Source organism: Lissotriton helveticus, chromosome 10 (assembly GCF_964261635.1).
Source record: "Lissotriton helveticus chromosome 10, aLisHel1.1, whole genome shotgun sequence".
Taxonomy (NCBI): Eukaryota; Metazoa; Chordata; class Amphibia; order Caudata; family Salamandridae; genus Lissotriton; species Lissotriton helveticus.
Window position 1 is genome coordinate 786586034 of NC_136071.1, and position 13164 is coordinate 786599197.

Genomic DNA, 13164 nt, shown 5'->3' on the forward strand with positions numbered 1-13164 from the left:
AGTTTGCACAGCTCAAAGACTATTGCTCTTCTTATCACTCTTCTCTTTTGCCTCCTCCTCATGACTACCTTCTGGATCGTGGAAGAGAACGCACCGGCTCATAAGACATTTCTAACGACTGCGCAGCCTACCACCATGAAAGAACACTACCTGGTCTCTCTTTCACCTCAAATCCAAGAAAGGCGTAAGGAGTTCTGGAACAACTCCTTCGTACAGTTGCTGCACCAACACAACCTTTCTGCAAATGCCACGAATTGCTGGATCTGTGGGTTGATACCACATGCCACCGGACATTCCATTCCCTTCATCCCTTCACCTTTCTCTGTTCACGGCTCCTGCCTTGCCTGGCTGATCCTCTTGCAAGAGAGCTACAGAGACAACGCCATTTCCAGCGAAACTATGTCACACTTTTATCATGGAGTCTGGCTGAACAAAACCGGGAGAGTTGCTGCTCCTTTTTGCCCTCTATCCTCCAATGCCTCTGTTCACATGGACATCCCCGCCAAAGAAAGGGTGGAGATGCAAATATTCAACAATCCAGCCAGACCCACCTTCTCCTACCTCCGGAAACGAACAGCTGCCCCCCTGACTGTGGCCCTATCTGTCGTCAATGTCTCGGGCCTCGTATGCATCACAGGCCGTGGGACACAAATGGTGGGCCACAGCACTTGCCGCATCACCAGAACTTTGTACTCAACCGACCCACCCTCTTTTGTCACCTCTCCAAACATGTACTTCGTCTGTGGTAGAAAAGCCTACACCTGGCTCCCAAAGGGCTGGGGAGGTACCTGCTACATAGCCTTCATCCTTCCTCCAACCTATGTGGCTCCGGCAAACCATCACCGACAGAGACGAGCAAAGGACATCGAGCAGGCCGACTCCACTGGATCACAATTCTTGGATGCAATGAAAGGACTCGTTCCACTTTGGGGTCCGATGGCGAACAGTCGTGCCATTCGACATTTATCCCAGGCAGTCGAGACAACGATGAACATTACAGCTGGTATCCTCACAAACAATACAGCCGAGCTTCAGGCGGTCCGTCTGGTGGCTCTTCAAAACCGTCTTGTTCTGGATGTGGTTCTGGCGGACCGTGGAGGAGCATGTCGTATCATCGGGTTCAGCTGTTGTACCTACATACCAGACAATTCACCCTCTGTTTACAAGGCCATCGAACACCTCCACAGACTCTCCTCAGAAGTTCACCAGGAACAAGAAGGATGGTCGCTCGGGAGTTGGTTCTGGAATACTGTAAAAGACTGGGGATGGAGGTTGCTCATGATGGCACTGATACCAATCGTTGTAATATGCGGACTCTGCCTGGGTATTCAATGCTTGCCACCTCTGTGTTCACTATTTGCTAACTGTGTGTGCCCTAAGACTCCGAACTTTGAAGCTGAACGCATGAAAGCTTTGTATGATGTAGAAATCCGTAATATGATAGGGATAGACATAAATTGACAAGCTGGCTAGATATGTTGAAAAGGGAGGACTGTTAAAACTTAGATTGCGACGTAAACATTATCGGCGCCATCTTGTCCCCCTTTTTAGCTCAAATGTGCGCGTAAGTAGCAGCCATTTTGAACACCATGGCCTCTCTGCCCACTGCCGATAGCCCGCGCGTTTCTCTCTCTCTCTCTCTCTGACCCCGCCAGCATCCCCCGCGCGCTGACAGCCTACGTTCTCACATGCTTGGGCCATAAACCACCCCTTCAGTGCGGCCCTGCCTCGGAGCCACATTCCGTACCCGACTAACACCTCCCTCCGTCCCTTTAATGATCACGCATCCTTTGATGAACCCCCTTCCTCTGTGCCCGATTGTCCCGCCCGATCCCAGGCCATCACCTAGCCCCGCGGATACAGTTTATTACCCCTTACAGTAGGAAGCTGTCCTTCTCCAAAGAATCTATGAATGATAAAGGCCCCCACCCCATGAGATCCGATCAGCCGCGCACGTTCCGGGAGCCGGCGGGATGTCCAGCTGCGCGATAGTCATCACCTACTGAGATCAGGGTGGGACTTTTACTGTAAATATGTGTGGGAACGGGTTTGGAGCGGAGATTCCGAGGATGCCTTTCCGTACATCAAAGTATTAACAAGAATGTGTTTTATGTAATAAAGCAATAAACCTGTGTATAAGAGGCCAGGCCTCAAGGATGCGTTTAGAGCACTTCGAGAAGATACCCTGTTGTCTGATTTGACGTGTTCTGCTCCGGCGGAATAAACTCCCGTTTCCTGCCTTCTGTCTCCAGCGCCTGCCTCTTTGTTTGGTAATCTCGAATGGTATGAGAGGCGGCTAACGCCGGGCAAATACTGAAGGGTTCTTGGTCGAATTCGGCCCTACCTTTCGACACCTGGACACCTGATGGACTTTCCTGGATGCCTGGAGGACTTCTGGGGGACCTCTCTGCCTTGCCTGGGCTGATTGGGGGGACTTTGCTTTGCCACTTGGAATCTCTGGGACCTTTGGCAGCATGGAGAAGCTGCATTTTCCTGCAGAGACCTTTTTCTTGCCTTTACCAAGGCTTGTTGAAGCCTAAGCGCTTGATTAGTATTCATAAACAACAAGTGATGGACTGAATGTGGATCAATGTCACACACTCTCCCAGTCAAAAGATCTGGGCCCAAATCCATTGTTTTTTTGCACTCCACACCACCCTGGGTCAGATAATGGCTTTATGCAAATCAGCTCTGACCCTGTTGCCCCATGGGAACAGTCCAGTCCGAACTACAACAGCCATATCTTTCCCAGACCGGAATCAAGCATCCGAGGACCGGACCGGTTTCGAGGTAACACCTCTCTTCAGCCCGGCTAGCTTGACTCCAAGTGGTGTGGAGTGCCTGGGACCCACGTCTGGGCATCCCCAGCGCACTTAGGGCGGCAATTGCAAAAAACAACAAGTGATGGACTGAATGTGGATCAATGTCACACACTCCCCCAGTCAAAAGATCTGGGCCCAAATCCATCATTTTTTTGCACTCCACACCACCCTGGGTCAGATAATGGCTTTATGCAAATCAGCTCTGACCCTGTTGCCCCATGGGAACAGTCCAGTCCGAACTACAACAGCCATATCTTTCCCAGACCGGAATCAAGCATCCGAGGACCGGACCGGTTTCGAGGTAACACCTCTCTTCAGCCCGGCTAGCTTGACTCCAAGTGGTGTGGAGTGCCTGGGAACCACGTCTGGGCATCCCCAGCGCACTTAGGGCGGCAATTGCAAAAAACAACAAGTGATGGACTGAATGTGGATCAATGTCACACACTCCCCCAGTCAAAAGATCTGGGCCCAAATCCATCGTTTTTTTGCACTCCACACCACCCTGGGTCAGATAATGGCTTTATGCAAATCAGCTCTGACCCTGTTGCCCCATGGGAACAGTCCAGTCCGAACTACAACAGCCATATCTTTCCCAGACCGGAATCAAGCATCCGAGGACCGGACCGGTTTCGAGGTAACACCTCTCTTCAGCCCGGCTAGCTTGACTCCAAGTGGTGTGGAGTGCCTGGGACCCACGTCTGGGCATCCCCAGCGCACTTAGGGCGGCAATTGCAAAAAACAACAAGTGATGGACTGAATGTGGATCAATGTCACACACTCCCCCAGTCAAAAGATCTGGGCCCAAATCCATCGTTTTTTTGCACTCCACACCACCCTGGGTCAGATAATGGCTTTATGCAAATCAGCTCTGACCCTGTTGCCCCATGGGAACAGTCCAGTCCGAACTACAACAGCCATATCTTTCCCAGACCGGAATCAAGCATCCGAGGACCGGACCGGTTTCGAGGTAACACCTCTCTTCAGCCCGGCTAGCTTGACTCCAAGTGGTGTGGAGTGCCTGGGACCCACGTCTGGGCATCCCCAGCGCACTTAGGGCGGCAATTGCAAAAAACAACAAGTGATGGACTGAATGTGGATCAATGTCACACACTCCCCCAGTCAAAAGATCTGGGCCCAAATCCATCGTTTTTTTGCACTCCACACCACCCTGGGTCAGATAATGGCTTTATGCAAATCAGCTCTGACCCTGTTGCCCCATGGGAACAGTCCAGTCCGAACTACAACAGCCATATCTTTCCCAGACCGGAATCAAGCATCCGAGGACCGGACCGGTTTCGAGGTAACACCTCTCTTCAGCCCGGCTAGCTTGACTCCAAGTGGTGTGGAGTGCCTGGGACCCACGTCTGGGCATCCCCAGCGCACTTAGGGCGGCAATTGCAAAAAACAACAAGTGATGGACTGAATGTGGATCAATGTCACACACTCCCCCAGTCAAAAGATCTGGGCCCAAATCCATCGTTTTTTTGCACTGCACACCACCCTGGGTCAGATAATGGCTTTATGCAAATCAGCTCTGACCCTGTTGCCCCATGGGAACAGTCCAGTCCGAACTACAACAGCCATATCTTTCCCAGACCGGAATCAAGCATCCGAGGACCGGACCGGTTTCGAGGTAACGCCTCTCTTCAGCCCGGCTAGCTTGACTCCAAGTGGTGTGGAGTGCCTGGGACCCACGTCTGGGCATCCCCAGCGCACTTAGGGCGGCAATTGCAAAAAACAACAAGTGATGGACTGAATGTGGATCAATGTCACACACTCCCCCAGTCAAAAGATCTGGGCCCAAATCCATCGTTTTTTTGCACTCCACACCACCCTGGGTCAGATAATGGCTTTATGCAAATCAGCTCTGACCCTGTTGCCCCATGGGAACAGTCCAGTCCGAACTACAACAGCCATATCTTTCCCAGACCGGAATCAAGCATCCGAGGACCGGACCGGTTTCGAGGTAACACCTCTCTTCAGCCCGGCTAGCTTGACTCCAAGTGGTGTGGAGTGCCTGGGACCCACGTCTGGGCATCCCCAGCGCACTTAGGGCGGCAATTGCAAAAAACAACAAGTGATGGACTGAATGTGGATCAATGTCACACACTCCCCCAGTCAAAAGATCTGGGCCCAAATCCATCGTTTTTTTGCACTCCACACATTAGTATTCATAGCGCCTGGAAGCGCTGTATTTCCCTCCTGAGCGCCTGGGAGCGCTCTGTTTTCTAGTGCTTTGGAGCGATTTATTTCCCCCAGCGCTTGAGAGCGCTTTATTTTTGCTTATAGCGCTGTAAGCGCTTTACTTGGCCCCCAAGCGCTAGTAGCGCTTTTATCTTCCCGTTTATTTAATGTAATTTCCAACGGGAGGCCACCCAGTGCTTTGGCAAAGAAATCGCCGCCGTGGCCTCGACAGCGCGACCAGAGCCAGTGGGCTCGTCAGGAGGGCCGCGCTGCCATTGGCTGGCCCCAGGAAGAGTTGCCGCGCAGCCATAGGCTGCCCACCGGAAGTAGAGGTCCGGCCCGCCGCCTGGTTGTGGGTGGGGCCGGGAGGACGTGTTTTCCGCTTCCCCCTGCCTGGGGGAAGCCATTGCCGGTCTCCCGTGCTCGGAGGGAGACCGGAGAAGAAGATGGCGGCGGCCGTGACCTAGAGGGAGCCCCGAGATGAGAAGGAGCTCTTGGGTTGAGCCCCGCCCAGGACCGCCACCGGAGGAGCCAAGAAGCAGCCGATGAGTGCGGGAGGGCAGGGGGCTCAGAGTGACGGTCAGAGTGGCCCCGGATGGCAGCGGGCCGCTCCAACAGTGTATAGAGCCTGAGAGGCTCCAACGACGGCCATAGTTGGTTCTTAAGAGCCCGTGAGAGGCTCTGAGGGCATAGTTGTTCCTGAAGAGCCCTGAGAGGCTCCAAGCCCGCAATATTGATTTAGAGCCCTGCGAGGGCTCTGGGGGCATTTGTTCTTTCGAGTCCCCCAGAGGGAGGGGGGGCTCCACCGAAGGCACCAACATTTGTTGTAGAGCCCTGAGAAGGCTCCGGGGGCCATTTTTGGTTAGGGGGGGCGCCGGGGCACATTGCCGATGCCTGCCCCCTCCTGCCTGCGAGGTATTTGTTCAGAGCTTCGAGGGCTCCATGGGCCATAATTGTTTAGGAGCCGGTGTGGCTCCAACGTTTGGGACATGTGTGATGTCCAGAGCCTGTGTGGCTCCAACGTGCGCAGTTGAGAGCCTAGAAGGCTCACAGTTGGCCGCAGTGTTTGGTGTCAGAGCCTGTGTGGCTCCAGCAGTGGGCACAGTTTGCGCCTAAGGGTCAGTGAGGACCCTGTCGCAGTTTTTGATTCACAGCTGCCCAGCAATTAAATGGGCAGCTGCACCGTTTAGGTTTTGTGATAGTTCCCAGGTGCCCAGCAAGTAGTGGGCACCTGCAACGTTTAGGTTTTGCGCCAGTGGCGCACCCCTGACTGGCGCTGCATGGCAGCGCGCCCTGACATTCTGGACACAGGGCTCTTTAGTCCCTTTATTAGATGGGGGCTGGTATGTGATTTTATTTAGGCGCAATGTGATTATTATGTGATGGTAATTGCCTAATGTGAGTTTTGCGCAATGTGATGTGGTGCTAGGAAATGTAATGCATTTACTATGATTACGCACCTTGATCTTACACCTCTGAATGTTTTTAGGCATCATGTGTTTTTGCGCTATTGAGTTATGTTCTGGCACCTCTGAATGTTTTTATGCATCATGTGTCTTCCTTGATTTTACACTTCTGAATGTGTTGGTTTATGCATCATGTGTTTTTCCTTCCCTGCACCTCTGAATGTGTTTATGATGCATCATGTGCCTTGTTATTACACCGCTGAATGTATGTTTTATTCATCATGTGTTTTTCCTTCCCTACACCTCTGAATGTTATGATGCATCATGTGTAACGTATTCTTGCTGATACCCCTAAATGTATTTTATTCTTAGGTGGTTGTTCTTTCCAGTACAGGTGGTCCTAGTGAGGTCCTGGTCCCCTGCGTGACATTCTCCTAAAGTGGTTAGGGTTGCGTAGGTGGTACTTACCTGTAACCAGTAGTTACTGGTTGTGTGCTATTCTTGCTAATTTGTGCTACAGTGATTTTATATCCTTTTATTCTAATTTCTGACAATATTTCTATTCCTAAAAGTGTTGATTCTGACAGTGGCCCATGTGGCCCTGTCTTGTAAATAATCCCTTGCGAATATTGCCCGTGCCAGTTGGCACAATGTACATGTGTGATTTCTATCTGATGTGATTTTGACAATACAGAAGTTATTTTTATATAACCTTGTGTGGAGTTCCTTTTGTGGTGTGCCTAGTATGTTGTTGCTGTTGTGTGCTTGCGCAAATGATTTACACATTGCCTCCGAGTTTAGCCTTACTGCTCGTGCCAAGCTACCAAGGGGGTGAGCAGGGGTTATCTTGGCGTGTGACTCCCTTGCCCTGACTGGAATGGTGGTTTCTGCCTGGATTTGGCGTCAGCCTTAGCTTACCAGAAATAGCCAGTTCTAACATTGTTGGTCAGCGGTGCGGATTAGGACTTGTGTTTGCGCAGTGCCACAGCGACAACTGGCTACATTACAAAACTCTGCATTTTTTAGATAGTCACATGTTTGGGATTATTGTTTGTGATTTGTTTTTCCTCAAGAGTGTCATTTTCAGATGGTGTTCCTGCGCTTTATGTTTAGTGGCATTTGAGAGAAAATGACAGGGCAGGACGCCAGTAGAGGGGGAGGTTCCCATAGATTAGGAATCCCTTGCTGGGTCCAGTGGCCAATCCCTGTTCCTGTCCCTGTGTGGGTAGATGGAAGAGAGGGAGTGTGGAGGAGAAATGGCTTGCTCGGGAGGGTGGTTATCCCCTGAGTGTAGTGTGTGTGTCTGGATTCCCCAGTATGGTAGGATCCAGTGGTGGCAGTTTAAATGTGTCCAGTGCGTGAAGTCCCATTCCCAGTTCCCAGAGTATGGTGCCTGGTGCTCAGTAAGAGGGGTACAGGTTGAGAGTCAGGGGCAATGAGGAACTGTCTCGCCAGTCTGGAGGGGGAGTGTGTGGATGAGTGCTGTGTTGAACTGGAGGAGTTGGTGTGAGTTTTTTTTAAGGAGCTTGCACGTGAGGTGTACCTCTGGTGGTGTGCAGGAGGTCCTGCAGAGGCACTGGACAAGAAGGTGGATGTCTGGCGGTGTGCTAGATGTCTTGAAGAGGCATTAGGGAGTGATTCTAAAAGTAGTGGCTTGTGTATCTGATGATCCTGTGTAGGGGAAGAGGTTCATGTGTAGCCCAGCTAGGTCCGAGTAGGATGGTAGGGGTGTAGGGGCTCACGTCCTGTCTCAATAGAGGCAGAGTGAGTGTGGGACGGTGTGTCCCACGTTGGCCCGAAACCCTGTCTCAGGGCCTGTAGGGTTCCCTAAGGGAGCGCCAGGTCAGGGGCCTAGGCTGTACTTACAGGTCATTTGAGGAGGATCTTCCTGTGTCTAGAGGACGGGGAGTGTCTGTAGCTAGAACTCTGGCGGTCCTGGTGTTGGGTAGTACCGCTCCTAAGTGGAGGGTGCAGAACTCTGGAAGGGGTGCAGAGGGACGGTGTACTTCTGACCCTGGTGCAACCTGAGGGTTTAGATCCTATGTTGGGAGATTGGGAAACTTCTAGGTCAAGAAGGAAGCTCTGCCAAAGTAGATCAGCTGAAGAGACTGAGGGGGCTGCCCTTGCTGTGTGATCTGGGGCTCACCTGCAGTTTGTTGTTTCTACTAAGGTGGAGGAAAGGGGATTTTGAAGTGTGCCGTGTCCCCCCCACCTGCTTGAAGAGGGACTGTGCTGTGTGCTTTGTACCTCAGGAGTGAAATAGTTTCCAGGTGGTAGACCAGTGATGGAGTGAGGTCCTGATCTGGTAGGAGAATTGTGTTCTGGTGGGCGCTTCCCTGTGAGGGTGCGGAAACCCAGAAGTAGAGGTAGGGTAGGGCAGTCTCGCCCGTGACCTCTGGTCAGCCTGAGGGTGTGGTCCCTAGAGTGGAGAATGGCTATTGTGTGCCAGGGGTTACTGCCCCCCACTCCGTGGATTAGTCAGGACCTGTGATTTGGATGGCCTGGGGCCTGGTCCTGGCCGTGGATGACTAGGGAGTACCAGTGGGGTATCCTAGTTGTGCCAGAGAGCTCTTGTTGAGAGAAATACATGTGGGTTCAGAGTGGCGAAAAACAGGAGGGTGTCACTGCCGTGCGGGCCTGTGTCCGTGTTTTGTCGCCCAAAGTAGTGAATCCCATCAGTGGAGTGATTGGTCTACCCTGCGTTTTGGCTGGAAGGGGGTTGTGTTGGACCTGGCCCTTTTGGCAGGTTCACCCCGAAACTTTTTGCTTTTTCCTAGCCTGTTTCTGGAACCTGGGGTTGGTGATTTTAGGCCTCTGGGCACTTTTTCACTGTGGTACAGTGTAAAGTGCGTGAGCTCTCTGTGTATGTGTGGTGAGTGACCTGCCCTCCCATAGGAATGAATGGGGAATATGTATGCCCATGGTAGTTCCTGATGTGTGGGGAGTGCAGGGTCGAGTTTGGTATGTACGAACTCGTGAGATTGAATGCTGCGTAATGATGTATGCGTCATGAATGTGTCTAGTGTGGAAGTGCCACTTCTAGACATGTGGGTGCATGTGTAGTGAGTCTTCTGGCACGTGATTGGCTGGAGCCTGGCTCCAGGAGTGCCTGGGCCTGCTTGTGGATTGACTGTCTGGTTTGAGGGTGGCAGGGGCTGGGGAGCCCCAGGAGGTTGTCTGAGTCAGCCTGTGGATGAAAGGCTGCATCTGCTGCCAGGGAAGTGGGAGGAGATAGCACCTCAGAGTGAATGAGGCTGTGCCTGCCTGCCACAATGCTGGCTCCACCTCCCGCTGGGCGGCTGTCGCCTCTGCCCCTCACACTGAAAGGAGTTCCCTGTAACCAGTTCTAGCTGGTTCTCACACTGCCTGCACCCTGCTAGACAAAGGATGTATAGTATAAAAAGGGGCTGTGTCCCCTTACAAAATGTTCTTGTTTCTGACTTGAATCTGCCAGGGGCGTGCTGCTGCTTGGGCCCAGGGGAATCCCTGGGCCCTGGACACCTGATGGACTTTCCTGGATGCCTGGAGGACTTCTGGGGGACCCCTCTGCCTTGCCTGGGCTGATTGGGGGGACTTTGCTCTGCCACTTGGAATCTCTGGGACCTTTGGCAGCATGGAGAAGCTGCATTTCCCTGCAGAAACCTTTTTCTTGCCTTTACCCAGGCTTGTTGAAGCCTAAGCGCTTGGGAGCGCTTGATTGGTATTTATAGCACCTGGAAGCACTGTATTTTCCCCCTGAGCGCCTGGGAGCGCTATATCTGTTTTCTAGTGCTTTGGAACGCTTTATTTCCCCCAGCGCTTGAGAGCGCTTTATTTTTGCTTATAGCGCTGTAAGCGCTTTACTTGGCCCCCAAGCGCTAGTAGCGCTTTTATTTTCCCGTTTATTTAATGTAATTTCCAACGGGAGGCCACCCCGTGCTTTGGCGAAGAAATCGCCGCCGTGGCCTCGACAGCGCGACCAGAGCCAGCGGGCTTGTCAGGAGGGCTGCGCTGCCATTTACTGGCCCCAGGAAGAGTTGCCGCGCAGCCATTGGCTGCCCACCGGAAGAGGAGGTCCGGCCCACCGCCTGGTTCTGGGTGGGGCCGGGAGGACGTGTTTTCCACTTCCCCCTCCCTGGGGGAAGCCATTGCAGGTGTTGCCGGTCTCCCGTGCTCGGAGGGAGACCGGAGAAGAAGATGGCGGCGGCCGTGACCTAGAGGGAGCCCTGAGATGAGAAGGAGCTCTTGTGTTGAGCCCCGCCGCCCAGGACCGCCACCGGAGGAGCCAAGAAGCAGCCGGTGAGTGCGGGAGGGCAGGGGGCTCAGAGTGACGGTCAGAGCGGCCCCGGATGGCAGCTGGCCGCTCCAACAGTGTATAGAGCCTGAGAGGCTCCAACGACGGCCATAGTTGGTTCTTAAGAGCCCGTGAGAGGCTCTGAGGGCATAGTTGTTCCTGAAGAGCCCTGAGAGGCTCCAAGCCCGCAATATTGATTTAGAGCCCTGCGAGGGCTCCGGGGGCATTTGTTCTTTCGAGTCCCCCAGAGGGGGGGCTCCACCAAAGACACCAACATTTGTTGTAGAGCCCTGAGAAGGCTCCGGTGGCCATTTTTGGTTAGGGGGGGCGCCGGGGCACATTGCTGGTGCCCGCCCCCTCCAGCCTGCGAGGTATTTGTTCAGAGCCTCGAGGGCTCCATGGGCCATAATTGTTTAAGAGCCGGTGTGGCTCCAACGTTTGGGACATGTGTGATGTCCAGAGCCTGTGTGGCTCCAACGTGCGCAGTTCAGAGCCTAGAAGGCTCCCAGTTGGCCGCAGTGTTTGGTGTCAGAGCCTGTGTGGCTCCAGCAGTGGGCGCAGTTTGCGCCTAAGGGTCAGTGAGGACCCTGTCGCAGTTTTTGATTCACAGCTGCCCAGCAATTAGTGGGCAGCTGCACCGTTTAGGTTTTGCGCCAGTGGCACAACCCTGACTGGCGCTGCATGGCAGCGCGCCCTGACATTCTGGACACAGGGCTCTTTAGTCCCTTTATTAGATGGGGACTGATATGTAATTTTATTTAGGCGCAATGTGATTATTATGTGATGGTAATTGCCTAATGTGAGCTTTGCGCAATGTGATGTGGTGCTAGGAAATGTAATGCATTTAATATGATTACGCACCTTGATCTTACACCTCTGAATGTTTTTAGGCATCATGTGTTTTTGCGCTATTGAGTTATGTTCTGGCACCTCTGAATGTTTTTATGCATCATGTGTCTTCCTTGATTTTACACCTCTGAATGTGTTGGTTTATGCATTGTGTGATTTTCCTTCCCTACACTTCTGAATGTTATGATGCATCATGTGTAACGTATTCTTGCTGATACCCCTAAATGTATTTTATTCTTAGGTGGTGGTTCTTTCCAGTACAGGTGGTACTAGTGAGGTCCTGGTCCCCTGCGTGACATTCTCCTAAGGTGGTTAGGGTTGCGTAGGTGGTACTTAACTGTAACCAGTAGTTACTGGTTGTGTGCTATTCTTGCTAATTTGTGCTACAGTGATTTTATATCCTTTTATTCTAATTTCTGACATTATTTCTATTTCTAAAAGTGTTGATTTTGACAGTGGCCCATGTGGCCCTGTCTTGTAAATAATCCCTTGCGAATATTGCCCGTGCCAGTTGGCACAATGTACATGTGTGATTTCTATCTGATGTGATTTTGACAATACAGAAGTTATTTTTATATAACCTTGTGTGGAGTGCCTAGTATGTTGTTGCTGTTGTGTGCTTGCGCAAATGCTTTACACATTGCCTCAGAGTTTAGCCTTACTGCTCGTGCCAAGCTACCAAGGGGGTGAGCAGGGGTTATCTTGGCGTGTGACTCCCTTGCCCTGACTAGAATGGTGGTTTTTGCCTGGCTTTGGCGTCAGCCTTAGCTTACCAGAAATAGCCAGTTCTAACATTGTTGGTCAGCGGTACGGATTAGGACTTTTGTTTGCGCAGTGCCACAGCGACAACTGGCTACATTACAACACTCTGCATTTTTTAGATAGTCACATGTTTGGGATTATTGTTTGTGATTTGTTTTTCCTCAAGAGTGTCATTTTCAGATGGTGTTCCTGCGCTTTGTTTAGTGGCAGATGAGAGAAAATGACAGGGCGGGACGCCAGTAGAGGGGGAGGTTCCCATAGATTAGGAATCCCTTGCTAGGTCCAGTGGCCAATCCCTGTTCTTGTTCCTGTCCCTGTGTGGGTAGATGGAAGAGAGGGAGTGTGGAGGAGAAATGGCTTGCTCGGGAGGGTGGTTATCCCCTGAGTGTAGTGTGTGTGTCTGGATTCCCCAGTATGGTAGGATCCAGTGGTGGCACCTTAAATGTGTCCAGTGTGTGAAGTCCCATTCCCAGTTCCCAGAGTATGGTGCCTGGTGCTCAGTAAGAGGTGTACAGGTTGAGAGTCAGGGGCAGTGAGGAACTGTCTCGCCAGTCTGGAGGGGGAGTGTGTGGATGAGTGCTGTGTTGAACCGGAGGAGTTGGTATGAGTTTTTTTTTAAGGAGCTTGCACGTGAGGTGTACCTCTGGTGGTGTGCAGGAGGTCCTGCAGAGGCACTGGACAAGAAGGTGGATGTCTGGCGGTGTGCTAGATGCCTTGCAGAGGCATTAGGGAGTGATTCTAAAAGTAGTGGCTTGTGTATCTGATGATCCTGTGTAGGGGAAGAGGTTCATGTGTAGCCCAGCTAGGTCCCAGTAGGATGGTAGGGGTGTCGGGGCTCACGTCCTGTCTCAATGGAGGCGGAGTGCCT